The sequence below is a fragment of the Hemiscyllium ocellatum genome, unplaced genomic scaffold (assembly GCF_020745735.1).
Source record: "Hemiscyllium ocellatum isolate sHemOce1 unplaced genomic scaffold, sHemOce1.pat.X.cur. scaffold_2761_pat_ctg1, whole genome shotgun sequence".
Classification (NCBI taxonomy): Eukaryota; Metazoa; Chordata; class Chondrichthyes; order Orectolobiformes; family Hemiscylliidae; genus Hemiscyllium; species Hemiscyllium ocellatum.
The window spans coordinates 23599-45565 of record NW_026868192.1 but is presented as its reverse complement, the minus strand read 5'-3'; the positions used below and the strand labels follow the sequence as shown (position 1 = coordinate 45565).

The 21967-nt window shown below is 45.5% G+C and overlaps 1 long non-coding RNA gene across 2 annotated transcripts in view; it reads right to left on the bottom strand.

Moving 5' to 3' along the window:
• LOC132812482 (uncharacterized) overlaps nt 1–21328 on the bottom strand; it is a 33092-nt gene extending 11764 nt beyond the window's left edge. The window contains exons 1-3 of one of the 2 annotated variants that reach the window (XR_009643668.1): nt 21300–21328; nt 12645–12753; nt 7527–7633 (exon numbers count right to left, since the gene is read on the bottom strand). This is a non-coding gene — a long non-coding RNA (uncharacterized LOC132812482). Of the gene's footprint in view, nt 1–5010; nt 5101–7526; nt 7634–12644; nt 12754–21299 lie in introns of those variants that run through there. The other variant, XR_009643669.1, reaches the window with a different exon arrangement.
• Nucleotides 21329–21967: the final 639 nt, after the last annotated feature.

Sequence of the window (21967 nt, the reverse complement as noted above, 5' to 3'; positions counted from 1 at the left end):
ACTGTGGGTAATTCAGCCTGGATAATCCACCTAACCTGCACATCCCTGAACACTGTGGGTAATTCAGCCTGGATAATCCACCTAACCTGCACATCCCTGAACACTGTGGGTAATTCAGCCTGGATAATCCACCCAACCTGCACATCCCTGAACACTGTGGGTAATTCAGCCTGGATAATCCACCTAACCTGCACATCTTTGCTCTGGTTTCCTCCCACTATGTAATCAGATGAAACACACGCAGATATTAACAATAAGGTGATCAATCCTTTCTTATTTCCCAGTTCCATCCAAATAATTTCACTGAACTTACTCCCATGAATATCGTCCCCAAGCACAACTCTAATGCTATCCCTAACCAAAAACACCACTCGTCCTCCTCTCTTGTCCCCCTTTCTATCCTTCCTATAGCATCTATACCCTGGAACATACAGCTGCCAGTCACATCCATCCCTGAGTCATATTTCTATAATACCGATGATATCCCAGTCCCATGTTCAAACCATAACCTGATCGCATCTGCCTTCCCTGTCAGGCCTCTTGCATTGAAGTAAATGCAGTGTAACTGCTCGGTTCTACTGCGTTCTGCCTTGACTGTTTGATTTCTGAACTGTACCCAGCCTCAGACTTACCTCCTTTCTCACTATCTCTTTAGGTTTACCCCCACTCCCTCACTGGTTTAATGCCTCCCGAGTAGCACTAGCAAATCTCCCTGCCTGGATATTAGTCACCTTCCAATTCAGGGACAATCCATCCTTCTTATTCAAGTCACTTCTACTCCAGAGGAGAATTCAATGACCAAAAGATGTGAATCCTTCTGCCCTACACCAGATCTTTAGCCAATCATTCATCTCCTCCATCCTGCTATTCCTACTCTCACTAGCATGTAGCATTGGGAGTAATTCAGATATTACGACCGAGTATCTACTTTTTTATATTCCAGGTTAATTTGCTATATTCTCTCATCAGGACCTATCTTTTTCTCTTCCTGTGTCATTGGTACCAATGTCCAATGACCTCCCACTGGTTATTATACCCTTTAAAGAATATTCTGCCACCAATCTTTTCTGAACCTTTCAAGTTCCACAACATCCTTCTGATAGGTGGAGAACAGAATTGCACTCAATATTGTAAGAGTGGCCAAACCAATGTCCTGTACAGCCACAACATGACTGCCCAACTCCTGTACTCACTGCTCTGACCAATAATGTAAATCATACCAATCACCTTCACTATCCTATCCACCTGCGACTCTACTTTCAAGGAATTATGAACCTGCACTGTAAGGAAACTTTGCTCAGTAACACTCCCTCGGACCTGACCATTAAGTCTATCAGTCCTGCTAGGCTTTGCTTTTCCAAAAAGCAGCACCTCACATTTATCTAAATTAAACTCCATCTGCCACTCCTCAGCCCATTTCCCCATCTGATCAAGATCCCATTGAATCCTGAGGTACCCTTCTTCACTGCCCACGACACCTCCAATTTTGGTGTCACCTGGAAACTTACTAACAATCCCTCCTATGTTCACATCCAAATCATTTATGTAAATGATGAGAAGTAGTGGACCCAGCACCGACCCTTGTGGCACTCCAGTGGTCACAGTCCTCCAGTCCGAAAAACAACCTTCTACCACCACCCTCTGTCTTCTACCTTTGAGGCAGTTCTATATTCCAAATGGCTAGTTCTCCTGGTATGGTGAGATCTCATCTTGCTAACTAGTCTTCCATGGCGAACCTTGTCGAACGCCTTACTGAAGTCCATATAGATCCCATCTACCGCTCTGCCCTCAAAAATCCACTTTCTTACTTCTTCATAAAACAGCTCAGTCAAGTAAGTGACATGATTTCCCGCACACAAAGCCATGCTGACTATCCCTAATCAGTCCTTGCTTTTCCAAATACATGCAAATCCAGTCCCTCAGGGTTCCCTCCAACTTGTCTGGCACCAACATCAGGCTCACAGGTCTGTAGTTCCCGGGCTTGTCCAAACCGCCTTCATTAAACAGTATCATCATATTAACCAACCCCCAGTCTTCTGGCACCTCAGCTGTGACTATCGCTGATACAAAAATCTCAGCAAGGGGCCCAGCAATCACTTCCCTAGCTTCCTACAGAATTTTAGGACACACCTGATGAAATCCTGGGCATTTATCCACCTTTCTGCGTTCCAAGACATCCAGTACCACCTTCACTGTAATATGGACATTTTTCAAGGTGTCACCATCGATTTCCAACATTCTATATCTTCCATATCCTTCTCCACAGTAAATGCTGATGCAAAATACTTGTTTAGTATCCCCTCCCCACCCCATCGCCTGCAGATCCACACACAGGCTGCCTTGCTGATCCTTGAGGAGCCCTATTCTGTCTCTAGTAACCCATTTGCTCTTAATGTATTTATAAAAACCCTTTGGATTGTCCTTACCCTATTCGCCAAAACTGTGTCCTGTCCCCTTTTTGCCTTACTGATTTTCTTCTTAAGTATACTTCTATTGCCTTTATACTAGAAGGATGTTCTGGATTGGAATAAATGCCAAATATTTCATCTTGATAAAAGGGCAGGACTTACACTGATTAAAAGTCGGGCCTTGCATAGTGATATAGAACAAAGAGACCTCGGGGTTCAGATCTTTGCAGTTTATGTCACATGTAGACAGGGTTGTTCAGAAGATGTATAGCACACTTGCCTTCATTGCTCACACCTTTGAGTATAGGAGTTGGGACATTACATTGAGGTTGTACAGGATGTTGGTGAGGCCTCTTCTGGAATACTGTGCTCAGTTCAGGTTGTGCTGTTATAGGACAGATGTTATTAAGTCGGAGCGGGTTCAGAAGAGATTTACCAGGATGTTGATGGGAACGGATGCTTTCGGTTATAAGGAGAGGCTAGGTAGGCTGGGACCTCTTTCACTAGGGTGTAGGAGGCTGAGGGGTGACCTTATTGGAGGTTTGTAAAATCCTGAAGAGTATAGGTAATGTGAACAGCAGGTGCCCTTTCCAGGAGGGGGCGCGATTCAAGAGTGGGTGAGAAAAGGAAGACCCTAAAAAGACGTTCCGGATTTTACTTTTTGTTTTTGTACAGAGAGTGATTCACATGTGGAATAAACTAGCAGAGGACGTGGTAGCTGTGAATACAATTACAATTTAAGGGTGGCACAGTGGCTCAATGGTTAGCACTGCTGCCAGGGACACAGGTTCAATTCCTGCATTGGGTGGCTGTCCATGTGGAGTTTGGATATGCTTCCCCGTGTCAGCGTGAGTTCCTCCAGGTGCTCCTGTTTCTTCCCACAAGCCACAGATGTACAGGGTAGGTGAACTGGCAGTCCTCAATTGCCCATAGTGTTCAGGGATGATTGGGTTTAGTGAATTAGTAAGGGATAAATGTAGAGTAAAACGGTAGGGGAATGGGATTCTAAGAGGAAAAAGCATTTGGACCTGTATATCGATAGGGAATGCTTGGATGGATTTGGACTAAGTGGAGGTAGATGCGATTAGTTCAGTTCGAATTTATGGTTGACACGGACTGGTTGGAACACAGGGTGTGTGTCAGTGCTGTATAACGTTCTGACTCTATCGCTCGTTATCTCTGTAAATTCCTCTATGCTCGGAACTCTCCGTCAATGCCACCTCATCCAGTCTTACAACTCTTCCTTATCTCGATAATTCCTCTCCAGCCTCAAAACTCAAAAAAGTCTATCAGAAATATCTCTATCTCTGTAACATCCTCAATCCTCAGAATCCTCTCCAACTTTCATCTCCTCCAGCTTCATTACTCTCCCTATCTCTAATCCCCTCCAGTCTCTCAAAGCTCTGCTATATGTGCCTTTTTTATTTCCAGCCTTCAGGATTCCCAATGTTTATTTCTCACTTGATGACGGCCTTTTCCGATTCTGTGCTGAGCTTCTGAATTCTTCCTTAAACCTCTCAATCTCCTTTTCCTCCCAAAACATCGGCCAATAATATGTCATCTACTCTAGTATCACCCTTTCTGACCTGAAGTCCAATGGAGCCTGTCATATTCCTATAATAAACATCTTAGCGGTCTACAGAACAGAAAAAGGCTCTGGTAGTACATCGGGTCTGTGACAAAGAAAACTACCACCTAACTGTCCTCATCTATTTTCCGATAGTTGTGGAAAAGTCTCATCTATCATGGCATTGCAAGTGCACACTAAATACATCTCAAATGCTACCGGGATTTCTGTGTCTCCCACCCTTACAGACAGTGAGGTTCAATGCAACTGTTGCTCGATGATGACATCACCCACAGGAACACAGAGCAGCTGGGTCTGTGCAAACCAGAGATCACCCACACATTGGGAAGGATGGCAGGGTCCCTGAGGGGGGCGGCACAGGAGATTTACCAGGATGGTTCAAGGAATGGGGGATTTTAGTTGCAGAGACATGGGTGCTGTTAATAAATATCAAGAATATCCATCTACAATAGATGGACTCTTGTTTTCAACCTCTCCCCTTGCCTGGGCTGTGGTAACCTTCAGGTTAAACCCACCACCAGACATTTCTCCCTAATGAGACAGCAGCCCTATGGTCTGGTCAGACAATGCTGCCTTTCCCTTTTACACAGTGATGCCACTGTACCCTGGGGATGGGGAGAGGGAATGCTGAAGGTGGTGGATGGGACACCACTCAGGCACAGTGCTTTGTCCTGGAGGATGTTCACTTTAATATTGTTGGGGGCTGCACTGATGCAGGCAAGTGGGGAATGTTCCAACACAATTCTGATGTGTGCCTTATAGGGAGCAAACAGACATTGGGGAATCAGGGGTTTGGGGAAACAGATTGTTCTCCTTGTAGCAGAGGAAATTGCGGGTGCCCTGTGACAGAGGGGTTTACAGATTTAGAATAATCCACCTTACACTCATGAGTTCATCAGAAAAGGATTACAGGACACATATTGAAGACTTGGGGGAGATCTACTGAGAGTGTGGGGTGATTCAAAAGAGGACATTTATGCAGCAAATGGGAATGAGCTGGAATACAATACTCACACACAATGTGAATATCCAGCTCCTGATGAATTGAGTAATTTTGTCACAGTTTGACGTTACAATTACTGAGATTACCATCTGAATGTCCACCTGTAATACACGTTTATAAAACTGTCACTGTCAGTTCATTTAAGAAACTCTCACCACCCCCTCCTCCTGGCCCAGGATGACTGGACACATTACCCCTTGTGGGGGTCAGCAGTTAGTTCAGGGGGAAATCTGTATGGGTTTCTGTGAGTTTCCACACTGGGTCTTCATGTGACTGAACAGGGCAGATCTTTGACACATGGGACACAATGTTTCAAGAGTCAGTGCGATGTGGAGAGCAGGATGTGTGCTTCCTTTTCTTTCCTTCCGTGCTACCGCTGTGCCTCATCAATTAGACGGGGGGGGGGGGGGGGGTGAAAGGCTCATGCAGCTCGATGGTCAAGTTGTCTCCATTCTGACCCATGAGCAGCAAGCTCCTCCCAGTCATTCCAAAGAGTCTCTCTGAAAAGGTAACAACTGCTTCCCACTGCCCAGTGCTCCCAGGAAATGTTTAGAAGAATGAGCGGGGAAATCTCTGAGAAAAGGCAGAACGGTAAAGTTCCAAAAGGATTATAAACAGTTTACAGAGAGGGATTCATTGGAGAAGTGGGCAACAAGTTAGCAAATGGAGCATAATTTGGGAAATTGTGAAGTTGCTCATTTTGGAGGAGATAATAAAAGAACAGAGTGCTATGTAAATGGTGGAAACTGTCGGAAGCTGCATCACAAAGGGACCAGGGGTAATTGCGTAGGAAACACAGTTATAACAGGGAATCAGGATGGGGAATGGAACGTTGTTTCTTATTACAAGGAGTTTTCAGTGTAAGTGTTTGGAGTATATACCTGAGAGTAACTTTACAAAGTGCGAGTGAGACCACATCTGGAGTAATGACAGAAGTTTTGGTCCCTTTATTTAAGGGAATACATAATTTCATCTGAGGCATTTCAGAAAAGATTAACTGGGATGATCCCTGGCTTGTAGGGATTATCTTTTAAGAAAAGGCTGAAAATGTTGGGACTCTACTCACTGGATTTGGGAAGAATGAGAGGTGATCTCATTGTAACATGCAGGATTCTTAAGGAGTTTGACAGGGTAAATACTGAGAGGATGTTTCCCATCATGAGGGATCTGGAATCAGATACTCGGATAGTCACGGAATCAAGGGTTCTGTTTTAGATTCGTCAAGTTTAAGGCAACATCAACACGGGTCAGGGGTTTCAGTAGCAATGGAGCTGGGGTGAAGGGGGGGGGGGGGAAGCAACGTTTTAGAGATTGGAATTCCTGGTGTTTGTGATTGTGTAGATACCTGATCAGAAGGTCACCTTGGGGTTACAGATATGAGAGCAATATTGTGAAGAGTGTAGTTCTGCCTCAGACAGTTCCCAGGGAGAGGGAGGGGCTCAGCAGTAAGGGAAAGGAATTTGTAATAGCAACTGAAGGCAATGGGTTTAACCATTTCAATGTTCCGTTGCAGGAAATTGCAGCCAATCGCGTAGTGGGAGTGTGATGAGCAGTTTGATAACTGAGTAATGGAGAGGGATGATGGGGAGGGAGAGCTAGGCATTGTCAGTGTACATGTGAACCCTCAGACGTTGCTTTTGGACGATGTCACCTCCTGACAGTATGTGGGTGAGAAACAGGAGGGACCAAGAATCGATCCTTGAGGGACACCACATACAAGGAATTTAGAAAGGAATGGGAGAGTGGGGATGGAGTAGGTTTTTCCAACAACGGTGAGGTCAAAATATTACTTCGTAGCAGAATGGGAGAGAAGGACATAACCAGAAAAGACAGACAGACAGAACAAGGAACAATACCTGTGATTTGGTGAGGGGAGGGAGGTGGGGGTGATGTGGAGGAAGAGCCCAACTCCAAAAACACACTTTCTTCATTGGTGACATCACCCAACTCCACCCTAGTCTCAGCTCATTTACTGAATGCAGGGATGGACGAGTATTTATCTCCAGACTTAATTATCCAAACACTCTTGGCCAGCCTCCCACATTCAACTTACATGTAATCTCAAGAGTATCTTAAACCCTCCTGCCCAAGTGCTCACTTGTACCAAAACTAGTTGATCCATCGAAAGGCTCCTATTTACAGGCAACAATTTAAAATTCTCACCCTGTGAACATCCCTGTCTCCCTGCACCACACACCCTGCAAGACCTTGACAATTCATTTGTGTTTATTCATTGCTTCATCAGTCTGGCTGTTTCTACTGTTGCCAAGGCAACACTGTCTGGAATTCCCACCTGAACCCTCTCAGACCTGCTTTCCTCTTTTAAGGTGTTCTCGAAAACCTGCTCATTTGGCAATGCTTTTGATCACTTGACCTAGTATCTCAATCTGTGGCCTTATGCCAGAATTTTTCAATAGTATTTCTGTGAAATTATAAACATGATTAAAAAAAACAAACTGTTGCTGATTTGCACATACATTGTCAACTCTTCAATATTGCTGAGTGAATAATCTATAACAGCACTTACCCAACCACATTGTGGGAGCACCTTCACCACATGAATTGCAGCTGGACAGGGAAATCAAACATCACCTTCTCCACAGGCAATGGGGCTTTGGCACTGATCACTGGGATCTGTGGAGGGAGAAACACAGTTGCTATTTCAGGGAGTGCAAAATGCATTATAAGGAGGGAAAATGGGGCAGAATTTGGGATTTTCAAATTTGTGATTCACAATGTGCACTAAGTTCTGTAAAACCTCTCATGCCATACCATGAAAATGTCCTTCTCTTTCTGGTCTATGTCTTTCCTTTCCCCTGCCCTGCACCTTCACACATTTCCAATGCCTTGGTCACAACAACACTGTGCTGCAAGTGAAGTTTATCACGTGGTTGAGTATTGTCCCACCCCTCATTCACTCCGATTGGTTGAAGGACCAACTGGCACATCCTGGTCCTCCAGCCTCGTTCCCCTGACTCTTATTGGTCCTGCGCTGACATCAATAATCCGAGGCCCATTGTGGGCTGGAGCATGCTCAGTGCTTCCTGCTTTTGCTGCTGTTCATCAGGTATGAGAGAGAGAGAGAGGGCTCATCCCTGTTTCTCCTGATGTCAGACAATAACAACAACTACCTGCATTGTATGGAGCCTTTCACATTGACAAATCTCCTAAAATGCTTCACGGATGATGGAAACGTTGATTAAAGAGAACGATTTTTAGATACATCTTTAAGGCGGACAGAGGGGGTTAGGGAGGATATTCCAAAGGTTTGTGTCCTCAGCAGCTCCAATCGTGCAGTGATATAAGTGGGCAACAGCTTACAATGGAGACAGTTAGTGGCTAACCACAGGTTAACAACCTCATGTCGTAGCCACCTCATGTCACAGCCTGTCATTACACACTACCTATGGTTAGCCACTAACAGTCTCCATTAACAGCTAGTCACCCTCCCCCAGTCAGATCGTTATCCACTCCTTTATCCAACCGCTCTTCTCACTCTATCCCCACCTTTACTCCTTTTATCTTGCCCCCATCCCCCCACACTATCTTCTGCACATAAACGGACTTTTTTTTTCTCAGTAACATCTGTTCTGTGGAAGGGACACCGGATCCGAAACGTTAACTCTGATTTCTCGTCACAGATGCTGCCAGACCTGCTGAGCTTCTCCAGACCCTCCTGGTTGTTGTTTCTGATTTACAGCATCTGCAGTTCTTTTGGTTTTAATTTACCGGGAGTTTGTAATTCAGGTCCTACAGCCTCTGTCCCAGTCCCTGCTGTCTCTCCCACCCCCACCCAGTGACACTGCACCTGCACAGCTCATAGACAGGTGTCGTCTTGCTGGCCACACCCCTCATTCACTCCCATTGGCTGCAGGACCACACAGACTCTCCTCCTATTGGTCTGGAGCTGCCGTTAATCAAGCCGGCGCCGATTGAGAGGTGAGCTCCTCCCTCTCTCTGCCCTGGGATGAGCTTCATCATTCACAGTGAATGGGGCAGTATCACAGAGCACTGGGGCTGGGGGCTATTCAGCCCATTGGAGCTGTCCTCTCTCCCTCTGGAGATGGTGCAAATCTGTCCCAACTACCCCCAAATCTTTCCTTAAAAAGTAAAATTCCAAGTCTGTTTCAAAATACCTGCTGAATCTGTGTCGTTCAGACTGTTCCAGATGCTCAGAACTTACTGAGTAAAATAGTGTTCACATTTTCACCTTGTATTATTTGCCAATTACTTGAACGTAGTTACTAAAAATTGTGACAGGGTTAACAATTCCTCTCTCTCTTTGCAAATTCAAGACCTTGGAACAAAATCGGCACCAGGTCGAAATCACTGCTTCACCTTCTCAGCTCCAAGGATAATTATCTGTGCTTCAGCTAGCTCTGCACAAAAGAGAGGAATGCATCTTAATTTATTAAGATCAAAGAAACAGACCTCCGGTCCAATTCGTCTGTGCCAACAAGGAATCCTAAACTAATGAATTCCCATTTACCATCTATTGGCCTGTATCCATCAAAACCCTTCCTATTCATGTACCCAATTGGAAGCCTTTTAAATGTTGTGATTTTTCAGCCTCCACTACTTCATCTGGTAGCCCCTCCCATACACACACCACACTCAGCTTGAAAATGTTGCCAGTTCGATCCCTTTTAAATCTTTGCCCTCTCAACTTAAACCCATGTGCTCTAGTTTTGGACCCACCTAACCTGAGGAAAAAGGATGCCAGCTGCTCACCTTATCCACGCGCCTCGTGATTTTATAAATCTCAATGAAGTCACCTCTCAGTCTTTGACTCTCCAGAGAAAATAGCCCCAGCCTATTCAGCCTCTCCCTGTAGCCCAAATCCTCCAATCCTGGCAACGTTTTTGTAAATCTTGTCCAAACCTTTTCAAATTTCACAACATCCTTCCCAGAACAGGGAAATTCAAACTGAAAACAGAATTCCAGAAGTGGCTTAATCAACGTCCTGTCCAGCCACAATATGACGTCCCAGCTTCTGTATTCAATGCATTGACCATTAACGGAGAGCGTTAATGGAGTCCCATTTGCCAGCGGTTCACCCTTATCCCTCTAAAACCTTCCTCTTCATGTACCCAGTCAGACGCCTTTTAAATGCTGCAATTGTACTAGCCTCCACCCCTTCCTCTGGCAGCTCATTCCATACTTGCAATGCCCTCAACATGAACACGATGACCCTTAAATCCCCTTTAAATCTTTTCCCTCTCACCTTAAGCCTGTACCCTCTCGTTCTGGAGCCACCGAACTTGGGAAAAAGTCCCTGACTGCTCACCTTATCCATGCCCTTCATGACTTTATAAGATCACCTCTCAGCCTCCAAATCTCCAGGGAAAATAGTCCCAGCCTATTCAGCCTTTCCCAATAGCTCAAATCGTCCAACCCCAGGAAAGTCCTTGCAAATGTTTTCTGAACCCTTTCAAGTTTCTCAACATTATTCCAAGAACAGGGAGATTGGAACTGAAAACAGAATTCCAGAAGGGCCTTCATCAGTGCCCTGTCCAGCCACAATATGACATCACAACAGCTGCATTCAATGCATTGACCAATAACGGGGAGCGTACCAAATGCTGCATTCACTCCCCTGCCTACCTGTGACTCTACTTTCAGGGAACTATGAACCTGCACTCCAAGGTCCCATTGTTCAGCAATGTTCCCCAGGACTTTACCATTAAGTGCATAAGTCCTGCCCTGATTTGCCTTTCCAAAATATAACAGCTCACATTTATCTAATTTGAACTCAGTCTGCAATTCCTTGCTCCAATGGCCCATCTGATCAAGATCCTGTTGTATTCTGAACTAACCTTCTTCACTGTCCACTACACCTCCAATTTTGGTGTCTTCTGTAAACCTACTGACCATATCTCATATATTCACATCCAAGTCATTTATTTAAGGGCCCAATATCCATCCCTGCAGCACTCTGCTGCTCACAGGCCTCCAGTCCGCAAAGCAACCCTCAATCATCATCCTCTGTCTCCTACATTCAAGGTAGTTTTGTAATGGCTTGCTCTCCCTGCATTCCATGTGATCTAACCCTGCTAACCAGTCTGCTTTGTGGAACCTTGTTGAATGTCCATATAAATAACATTCACCGCCTGGCTTAATCAATTTTCTTTGTCACTTCAAAACACTCACTCAAGTTAGTGAAACACAATTGTGCATGTACAAAGCCACAGTGACTCTCCCTGATCATTCCTTACCTTTCCAAATAGATGGATATCCTGTCCATTCGAACAACTTGCCTGCCTGACTTCAGGCTCACTGTTCTCTTGTTCCATGGCCTCTCCTTACCACCTTTTTAAAATAATGGCACCTCACCTGTTGCTAACAACGATACAAATTCCTCAGGAGAGACCCAACAATCACTTCCCTAGATTTCCAGGAAGTTGCAGGATACACCTGATCAGGTTCCAGGGCTTTATCCACCTTGATGCGATTTAAGACATCCAGTACCACCTCCTCTGTAACATGGACACTTTTCAAGTTATCACTGTTTATTTCTCCAATCTCTCGAGCTTCCATATACTTCTCCAGTAAAAATGATGTGAAATATTTGCATATATTTCACACCCCCTGTGGTTCCATAGGCAGCCTTGTTGACCTTTAAGGGGTCATATTGTCTGGTCCAGTTAATCTTTTGTCTGTGATATATTTGTTTCATCTCTTTGGATTCTATTCCAGGACATCCCAGAAAGGCCTACTTCACGGACCATAGTTTTTCTTCCGACTTTTTGAACAATGCCCTCCAACACATACCCTCCACTTCCCGCACCTCCGCCTTTACCCCACCCCTCCAGCCACAATAAAGAATATAACCCTGCGGTCTTCACCTTCCACCCCACTACTCTCCAGATATAGCACATTAACCTCTTATTTCTGCTCCGTGAAGTCAGATCCCACCACCAGAGACATATTTCCCTCCCCACCTCTATCTGTGTTCCGCAGAGACCATTCCCTCTGCGACTCCCTTCTTGGGTCCACACCCTCTCACCAACTCATGCTCCGCACCCTTGACCCTCCCTTACCGCCATGGGAGATGTAAAACTTGCAGCCACACCTCCCTCCGACCTCTGTCCAAGACCCAAAGGGATCTTTTCACATCAGGCAGAGATTTGCCTGCACATCCCAAAACCTCATATACTGCATCTGGACACTATGGGAAATTTAACATGGTTCATCCAACTAACCTACACATCTTTGGACTGCGGGAGCAAACTGGAACACCCGAAGGAAACCCTCACAGACACTGGGGAGAATGTGCCAACACATACAGTCGCCCGAGGCTGGAATCAAACCCGGGTCCCTGGAGCTGAGGAAGCAGCACTAACCACAATACTGTGGGGTCTTTAGTGCTGATGTGCTGCCCCACTGATACCTCAGTCACTCACCCTGCCTCATTTTCTAAGAGGCAGCGATGACGGAGTGAAATTATCACTAGACAGTTAATCCAGAGACCCAGATAACGTTCTGGGGACCCGGGTTTGAATCCCATCACGGCAGATTTGGGAACGTGAATTCAATAAATATCTGGAAAAAATAATCTAGTGACGACAAGGAATCCATTGTCAATTGTTGGAAAAACCCATGTGGTTCACTCATGACCTTTAGGGAAGGAAAATGCCATCCTTACCTGGTCTGGTCTGCATGGGACTCCAGACCTATAGCAACGTGGTTGACTCTTAACTGCCCTCTGGGTAAACGCAGCAAGAAATGCTGGCCGAGCCAGTGACAGCCTCATCCTGTGAATGAATAAAGAAAACAGGTCAGGTTTTGTTCCTTCTCTAGTAGGTACATCCTACAAACTCAATCAGAAATGTTCTCGTACACACTGAACAAATGCATTTCCATCCAAGCCCTTAACACTACAGCACTCCGAGGCTATGTTGGTAAAGTTAAAACCCTTTATCATTGCAACCATATTATTCTTACAGATAACCGAGGTCTCCCGGTAAAATTGTGTCTCAATTCCCTGCTGACTATTGGGAGAGAGTCTATAATACAATCCCAGTAAGATGGTCATCCCTTTCTTATTTCTCAGTACCACCCAAATAACTTGCCTGGATGTACTCCCAGGAATATCCTCCCGAAGCCCAGCTATAATGTTATCTCTAATCAAAAACACCTCTCCCCCTGCTCTGTTGCCCCCTTTCTATCCTTGCTATAGCATCTATACCCTGGAACATTAAGCTGCTAGTCCTACCCATCCCTGAGTGCTGCCTCTGTAATTGCTGTAATATCCCAGTGCTATGTTCAAAACCATACCCTGAGCCCACCTGCCTGACCTGTCAGGTCTCTTGCACTGAAATAAATGCAGTGCAACTGGTCCGTCCCACCCCATTCTGTGACTTGCTCTTGCCTGCCTTGACAGTCTGACCGGTGACCAGTACCAGCCTCAGACTCACCTCTTTTCTCACTATCTCTTTAGGATTACCCCGACTCCCTCACTGGTTTAATGCCTCCCGAGTGGCACTAGCAAATCTCCCTGCTCGTCAGGACCCCATGCTTTCCCCTTCCTATGCCATTGGTACCAATGTACAATGTCCTCCCACTGGTTATTTTCCCTTTTGAGAATATTCTGCTCCCTCTGTGAGACATCCTTGACACTGGCACCAGGGAGGCATCACCCCATTCTGATGTCTCACGGTCAGCTGCAGAAATGGCAGACTGTGCCCCTGACTAGAGAGTCCCCTATCACCATCGATCATGTGGAACTGGATATACCTCACATTATGTTAGAAGCCAGTCTCAGTACCAGTAACTTGGCTGTCAGTGCTACATTCCCCTGAAAGTCTATTACCACCTACATTTTCCAAAACAGTATACTTGTCTGAGATGGGGATAGCCACAGGAGACTCCTGCAGTACCTACCTGCCTCTCCTAGCTTTCCTGGAGGTAACCATCTACCTGACTGTATCTGCAGTATCCTGCAATCCTGAGACTGCCACCGATCACACCCCCCGGCTCCTGTCAATTCCTCACTGCCTTTAATCACTCCTCCACCAATCCATGCGATCCAATAGGATTTGCAATCACACTTCCTGCAGACATAATCATCAGGATCATTGAAACTCTCCCTAATCTCCCACATCCGACAGGAACAGCACACCACTCTACAACAGGCCATCTCTCTGCCTTAATCTCCAGACCAAGACAAAGACACAGTCTTACTGCTTGAAAAATACTGCCCGAGAATAACTTAATGCTTATGTTTCATATCGTAAACATTTAATCAAGAGACCGTAAGAAATTAAAAAGAAATCCTCACCTTACTCACTACTGTAGATTTAATAAAATAAAACCAACTAAGATTGATGTTTGAAGAGACTGAAACTCACTGAGCTGATCCCCGGCTCTGAGTACTTCCAAGGGTGAGGTCTCTCTGAGGGCAGCTGTGAAATGTCACTGTTTCTCTTCTCTGCCCACTCCATTTCCAGAGAGATTTTTTCACTTCACAGCAAGTCAGCTCAGAGAGGTCACTGCTTGGTTTTATTCACGGAGGGTTGCCTTTGCTGCCCAATATTTATTGGCCACCTTCACTTGTCTTGGAGAAAGGGGTGGTTAACCACCTCCCTGAAATGCTGCAGTTCATGTACATCACAGTGATGTTTGGACAACAATCTCCCTCTGGCCCCACAACCCTCCCTGTCTCCGTAATCCCCCTCCGCCTTCAGAAATTACATGTCCGTGGCATAAGATTTTTATTTCGATTCATTTTTGTTTATTAAACGCCCTCCTCCCCCCCAAAAAGTGAAATATTTCGCTCCCAAACAAATTTCTGTTGATTGACCTTTTGGAGAGTCAGACACATGGACGTTGCAGTATTTTATCTCACATTGCACACGTAGAATGATGGAACTTCCTTTTAAACATTGCTAAAAAGGGAGGCAATGGCTTAATGGTATTCCTGCCAGATGAGGGACATGTGCAATGTTCCGAGGATTAGGGTTAGAATCCCAACATGGCTGATGGTGGCATCGGAGTCCAATACAATCTAGCGTGAAAAGGCGAATGATGATCATGAAACTATTGTCGATTGTTAGAAAACCCATCTGGTTCACTAATGTCCTGTAGGGAAGGAAACTGTCATCCTCACCTGGTCTGGCCTACATGTGACTCCAGACCCACAGCAATGTGGTTAACTCTCAACTGCCCTCAGGAAAACTACTTTAAAAACTGTTAACAAATACCACGCAGGTATCACTTACAAACTGACTGTTCCCATTGGGACCATGGGAATTTCTGAACGGCCTGAACTAAAACTGAGTTTCAGCTTCACCTTCTCCCTGTCTCCCCTCGCTCTGTTTTCATCTAACTCCAAAACACTCTCATTGAGCCAAGCAGCCCTCACAGTGCAGCCCTGTCATTGTCACTGCCCGCTCACACCTACACTGCCCTCAGCCTCCTGTACTGTTCCAATGCATCTCAATGGGAGCTCAGTGACAATATGTCATCTTTCAATTCAGCCCTTTGTAACCCCAGAGTCAACATAGACTTCAGCAGTTTCTGAATGAACAGACAGTTGTCAGAATCTGGAACGTTCCATCTGAAAAGGTACTGGAATTTGAGTCCACAAGGACTTTTAATGGGAAGTTTGCGGGTCATTGAAAATATGAAGTTTACAGGTTAACATCATGAAGTGGGTGACTGGGTCTAAATCTGAGAGTTCTTACAAAGAGATGAGGTATTATTTGGATAAATCTGTGCTCCCTCAAAGGCCAATAATTCCTACTTCAGCTGCAGGGCACAGAACAGAGCACATACCCGAAGGGTGATCCAACCACGATTTTGTACATCTTTCTGCTTTACAAAAGCATTGGAGATATTTTCCCACAAACAGAACAAACCTTTCTCCTTCCACAGTTAAATGCCAATAATATTCAGACCCTAATGACTCCACTGACTGTAAAAACTTGCTTTTGAGATCCCAGCCTCAATTATTCTGATTTAATATCCTATGAAATGAATTCACAAAAAACTCAGTCAATACAGGAAGAATATAAAGACATACTTTTTTCTTGGTATGTGCTTGATGTGTAAATGCCTCTCTTTAAATCGTACACACCCGCCCCATCCTAGGAAGGGGACATGTCCATGCTCACTGTTCCTTACCCCCAATAAAAATGGCGGCCATATCCCAGGACCTATCACCGCCTGAGGGTCGCAGCCATTTTCCCATCTGCTGCAAACTCGGAAAAGAGTTTCTAATTCAGACTAACAACCCGCACAGAGTGTAATTAAGACTTCCCAGTCTGAAGTGACTCATTACCTCTGTCTCCGAGGCCACTCTCCCCTTCCCTGTTTGCCTCTCCCACATTGACCAACGGCCGAGTCACGTGACACTGCACAGGCGGAGTTACAGGTGACGTGTCATCCCACTGGCCACGCTCCTCATTCACTCCAATTGTTTGGATGACCAGCTGGTTCCACTTCGTCCACCAGTCCCACCACCTTTTCCTATTGGTGGAAAGCTGCCATCAATCAGCTGGACCCCATTGTGAGGTCAGTGGTGGGATCCTCCCCCTGCCTGAATCAAACCCGGAAGGTGGATGGATGGTGTCAATCAGGAACAACAAGCAGGAGGTGCTGGGAAAGCTCAGCAGGTCTGGCAGCATCTGGGAACAGGAATCTGTCCAGTGGCCCTTCCTCAGAACCGATGGGAGCTGGGAAAATTAGAATCCTGACAGCATGAAAACAGGCCATTCGGCCCCAAAGGTCCACAGCGTCCCTCCGAATGTTATCCCACCCAGACCCATTCCCCTACCCTATTACTGTATACGTCTCCTGACTAATGCACCTCACCTACACATCCCTGAGCATTATGGGAAATTTAGCTTGGCCAATTCAACTAACCTGCAGATCTTTGTACTGCAGGAGATAGGGGTTAGAGAGTAAATAATGGGCAGGGACAGAACCCAAAAAGAGACCGGGATATTTGGAAAGACAAAGAAGTGGATTATGATCTGGCTGGGAGGGTGCATAGCTGTTAATGGAGGGGACAGTAACTGGTGTCGAGCAGCATCTCTGTGGAGGTTGTGGAAATGGTAACTGATCTACGTTCTGCTGCAAAACAGACCCCGAGCTTCCAGCTGCCTGCCACTTTAACACACGAGCCTGTTCCCTGGCCAACATCTCTGTCTCATGCTTACTGCAGTGTTCCAGTGAGGCCAGAACATATCAAATGGCCCCGTATTTCAAGGACTGCAATTTCCCCTCCCATGTGGTCAATACCATCCAATGTATCTCCTCCACTTCCCGCACCTCTGCCTTTGAAACCCACACCTCTAATTGCAACATGGATAGAACCACCCCCCCCAAGTCCTTACCTTCCACCCAGATACATCACATCAGCTTCTCCCATTTCTACCTCCTACAATCAGACTGCACCACCAGATTCTTAAGGGGTTTGCCAGAATAAATACTGATGTGTCTGAGGGTAAATACTGAGAGGGGAGTCTGAAACCAGATTCTGAGCCAGTCACAGAATGAAGGGTTCTGTTTCGGATTTGTCATGTTTAAGGCAACACAGACACGGGTAAGGGGTTTCAGTAGCAATGGAGATGGAGGGAGGAGGAGACAAGCAACGTTTAAGAGATTGAAATTCCTGGTGTTTGGGATCGTGTAGATGTCTGATCAGAAGGTCAGCTTCGCGTCAGATACAACTGCAATATTGTGAAGAGTGTAGTTCTGCTGCATCGTTCCCAGTGAGAGGGAGAGGCTCAGCAGTAAGGGAAAGGAATTTGTCAGACAACGATTTTAACCATTACAATGTTTCATTGGAGGAAACTGCACCTAATCGAGTAGTGGGAATATGGTAAGCAGTTTGATAACTGAGTAACAGTGGAGGAATGGAGAGGGATGATGGGGAGGGAGAGCGGGGCTTCGTCAGAGTACATGTGAAACCCAACATGGTGCTTTTGCACAATGTCACCTCCTGGCAGTACGTACGTGAGATACAGAAGGTACCAAGGACACCAAATACAAGGAACTCAGAAAGGAAAAGGAGAGTGGAGATGGAGCAGGATTTTTGGGATGGAAGGACATAACCAGAAAAGACAGAACAAGCAATAATATCTATGAATCGGTGGGGGACTGATGAGGAGGAGGAGGAGAAAGAGTTGGAAAGTCCATGGTTTAATGAGATTAGGGTAAAGGGTCAAGATGAGCTCTGATAAGGCTTGAAATGAGATTGGAGAAAGATGCAACTTTAGAACAAAAAGCAGGAACACCACAAGAGGCAGTTTGACTCAGTGGGTGAGTGGGAGGGAGGGAAGCAGCAGATCAGATTATCTCAGTCTTATTGACAGAGAAACTCCATGTGCTCCAAACTCTTGTTGTTGGGGAGAAGGTGGAGGAGACAGGATGATGGACAGTGTTTCACAAAGAAACACAACCTGGGTAAGTGACATTTAAAGTGAGTGAACAAACTGAATGTATTTAACTTTTATCCAAAATATTAAAACAAACGACTGAAGTCCTGGTTCGAATCCCATCTTGGCAGATGGTGGAATCTGAATTCAAGAAAAAAATAACTGGAATTAGGAATCTCCTGATCTCCATGGAACCATTGTCAGTGGCGAAAAAAATCCTGCCAACCCGACAGTGGCGCAGCCAGCTACTCACTGTATTAATCACTGCAAAGTCTCAACAAAGGAATGAAACTGGGTGGACCACTCGGTAGCTAACAAGGCACCAGAAAATACAACCACTGAATCAGCCCTCTCGATGGTGCAACGTCCTCCAGACTAACATCTGGAGTTTGGTGCCAAAATGTGCAGAGCTGTCTCACAGGCCAATCAAGGAACAGCCTGACATACTCATACTCATGGAATCAACCCTTACAGACAATGACCAGACACCACCATCACCATCCCTAGATATTGAGAGTGTGGTGATGGAAAGTACAACAGGTCAGGCAGCAACCGAAGAGAAGGAGAATCGATGTTTCGAGCCTAAGCCCTTCATCAGCCTGACCTGCTGTGCTTTTCCAGCACCAGACTCTTGCCTCTGATCTCCAGCATCTGCAGTCTTCACTTTCTCCTGAAATCTCTGGATATGTCCTGTCCCACCAGCAGGACAGACAAGACAGAGGTGGTGGCACAGACAGGGAGGATTTGCCCTCGGAGTACTCAGCATTGACTCCGGACACCAGGAAATCTCATAGATCCTGCTGATTACCAGGTACTGTCCTCCCTTGGCTGATGGATCAGTTCTCCTTCATGTTGAAAACCATTTGGAGGAAGCACTGAGGAAATAAAATGGTATCAAATGTACTCTAGGTGCAGGATTTCAATGTCCACAATCGAGACTAACTCTGCAACAGAATTACTGACTGAGCTGGCCAGGTTCTGAAGGACATAGCTGCTCAACTGAGTCTGCAGCGGGTAGTGAGGGAACCAAGAGGGAAAAACATACTTGATCTCATTGTTATGAATTGACCAGCGACAGATACATCTGTCCATGACAGTATCGGTAAGAGCGACCATCACACATTCCTTTTGGAGACATAAGTCTTGCCTTAAAGTTGAGAAATACCTCCATTGTGTTGAGTGACACTATCACTGTTCTAAATAGGACAGACTTTGAAGAGATGCAGGATCTAAAACTGGGTATCTCTGAGGCACTGTGGGACATCAACAGCAGCAGAACTGTACTCCAGCAACGTGTAAAATCTCATGGGTTTGCAAATCCCGCTCTCACCCATCACAATGGACAGGAAAGGAGGGCATGCCATGAGCAGCACCAGTCATACCTAAAAATGAAGTGCCAACCTGGTGAAGCTACCAAGCAGGACCATCTGCTTTTCAAACAGCATCAGCAGCGAGCAACAGAGCTAAGTGATCCCACAACCAATGGAACAGATCTGAGCTCTGCAGTTCTGCCACACCCAGTTGTGAACGGTGATGGACCATTAAACAACTCATTGGAGGAACCATCACAGATATCCCCACCTTGACTGATGGAGGGGGCTCACACACCCATGCACCAGATACGACAACAGCATTTGCAGCAATCTGCAGCCAGAAGTGCAAAGTGGGATGATCCATCTCAGCCTTCTCCAGTGGTTTGTAACATCACAGATGTGAGTTTTAAGCCAGTTCTATTTAGTTTGAATAACATCAAGAAGTGGTTAAGTAGTGCAAAGGCTATCGACACTGTCAATATTCTGGCAATAATACTGATAGCTTGTGCTCCAGAACTTGCCACCCACCAAGCCACGTACCGCTCCAGCTCTGGCATCGATTGACAACGTGGAACATTGCCCAGGGATGTTCAACACAAAATCACAGGACAATCCAACCCAGACAATTACAATATGTCAGTCCACACACGATCAGCAGTAAAGTGATGGAAGATGTTATCAACAGGGCTACCAAGCAGCAGCTGCTCAACAACAGCCAGCTGAGTGACACTCATTTTAGGCTCCACCAGGGCCACTTAGCTCCCGATTGTGTTACCGCCTGATTCACAACCTGACAACCAGCTGATCCCAGGTATGAGGTGAGGTGAGGGTGATAGCTCAGTCCCACCTCAAGACCACTATTTCTAGCTGATTCCTCCCTCATCTCAGCTCACATACTCTCATCCACATTGTGTTATCTCCAAACTTCATTATCCAAACACACTCCTGGCAAGCTTCCCACATTCAACCTCCCTGTAATCTCAAGAAAAACTAAATCTCTGCTGCCCAAGTACTCCCTCGTACCACAACTTGTTGATCCATCAAAAGGCTGCTCTTCATAATCAACAACATAGAGCAACAGCGATGTACAGCATGGAAACAGACTCTTCAATTCAACCCATCCATGCCGACTAGATATCCCAACCCAATCTAGTCTCACCTGCCAGCATCCGGCCCTCATCCCTCAATTTAAAATTCTCACCCTTGACGTAATTCCTGGGTGTGACCATCCCTAGCTCGCTGTATCTCACACCCTTTGAGACCTCGACAACCCATTCTGTTCGAGACTCCCAATGACCTGTTGTTAATTCATTACTTCACCTGGGTGGCTGCTTTTACAGTTGCCAAAGCAACAAGGTCTGAAATTCGCAGCCAAAACCTCACAGGTCTGCTTTCCTCCTTTAAGACATTCCTCAAAACCTGCTTATTTGGCAATGCTTTTGGTCACCTGACCTAATAATATCCTTCTCTGGCCTGATGTCTAAAGTTCCCAATAATATTTTTGTGAAATTATAAACAGGATAAAAAACTATAACTGTTCTTGATTTGGACATTACCTTGAAATCATCACTGTTGCTGTAATGAATAATCTGTAATGTCTCTTACCCAACCACATTGTGGGAGCACCTTCACCCCACAAACTGCAGCTGTACAAGAAAGTCAAACATCACCTTCTCCCCAGGCAACAGGGCTTTGGCATTAATCACTGGGATCTGTGGAAGGAGAAACACAGTTGATGTTTCAGGGAGTGCAAAGTGCATTACAGGGAATGAAAATGGTACAGAATCTGACAGTTAGAAATGGAAGGAAAATACACTTGCTTATTGGAAAAAAGAATTCTTGACTGTCAAAGATTTTCCAGAAAAATATTAATAAGCAGCACATGGTCAGGAGCTGGGCTGCAGTGAAAAATTAACTTACAAAAATGTCTGTAAAAGTAATAGTAAAATACTAAACAGACCAAAAATACACCCATTGTTCGAGACTGAGGAAGCTAGATATTGACAAAGTGGTCATGAGGGAGCCCAGAGATGAAGCAGAACAGTATAAGCTGTTATGATCCCACAGTCATAGTGATGTATAGCGCCGAAACAGACCCTTCAGTCTAAATCATCCATGCCAACCAGGTATCCGAACCTAATCTATTCCCATTTGCCAGCACTTGGCCCATATCCCTGTAAACGCTTCCTAATCATATCATGTGTCTATTTAGATGCCTTAATTGTTTTAATTATACTAGCCTCCACCACTTCCTCTGGCAGCTCATTCCACCC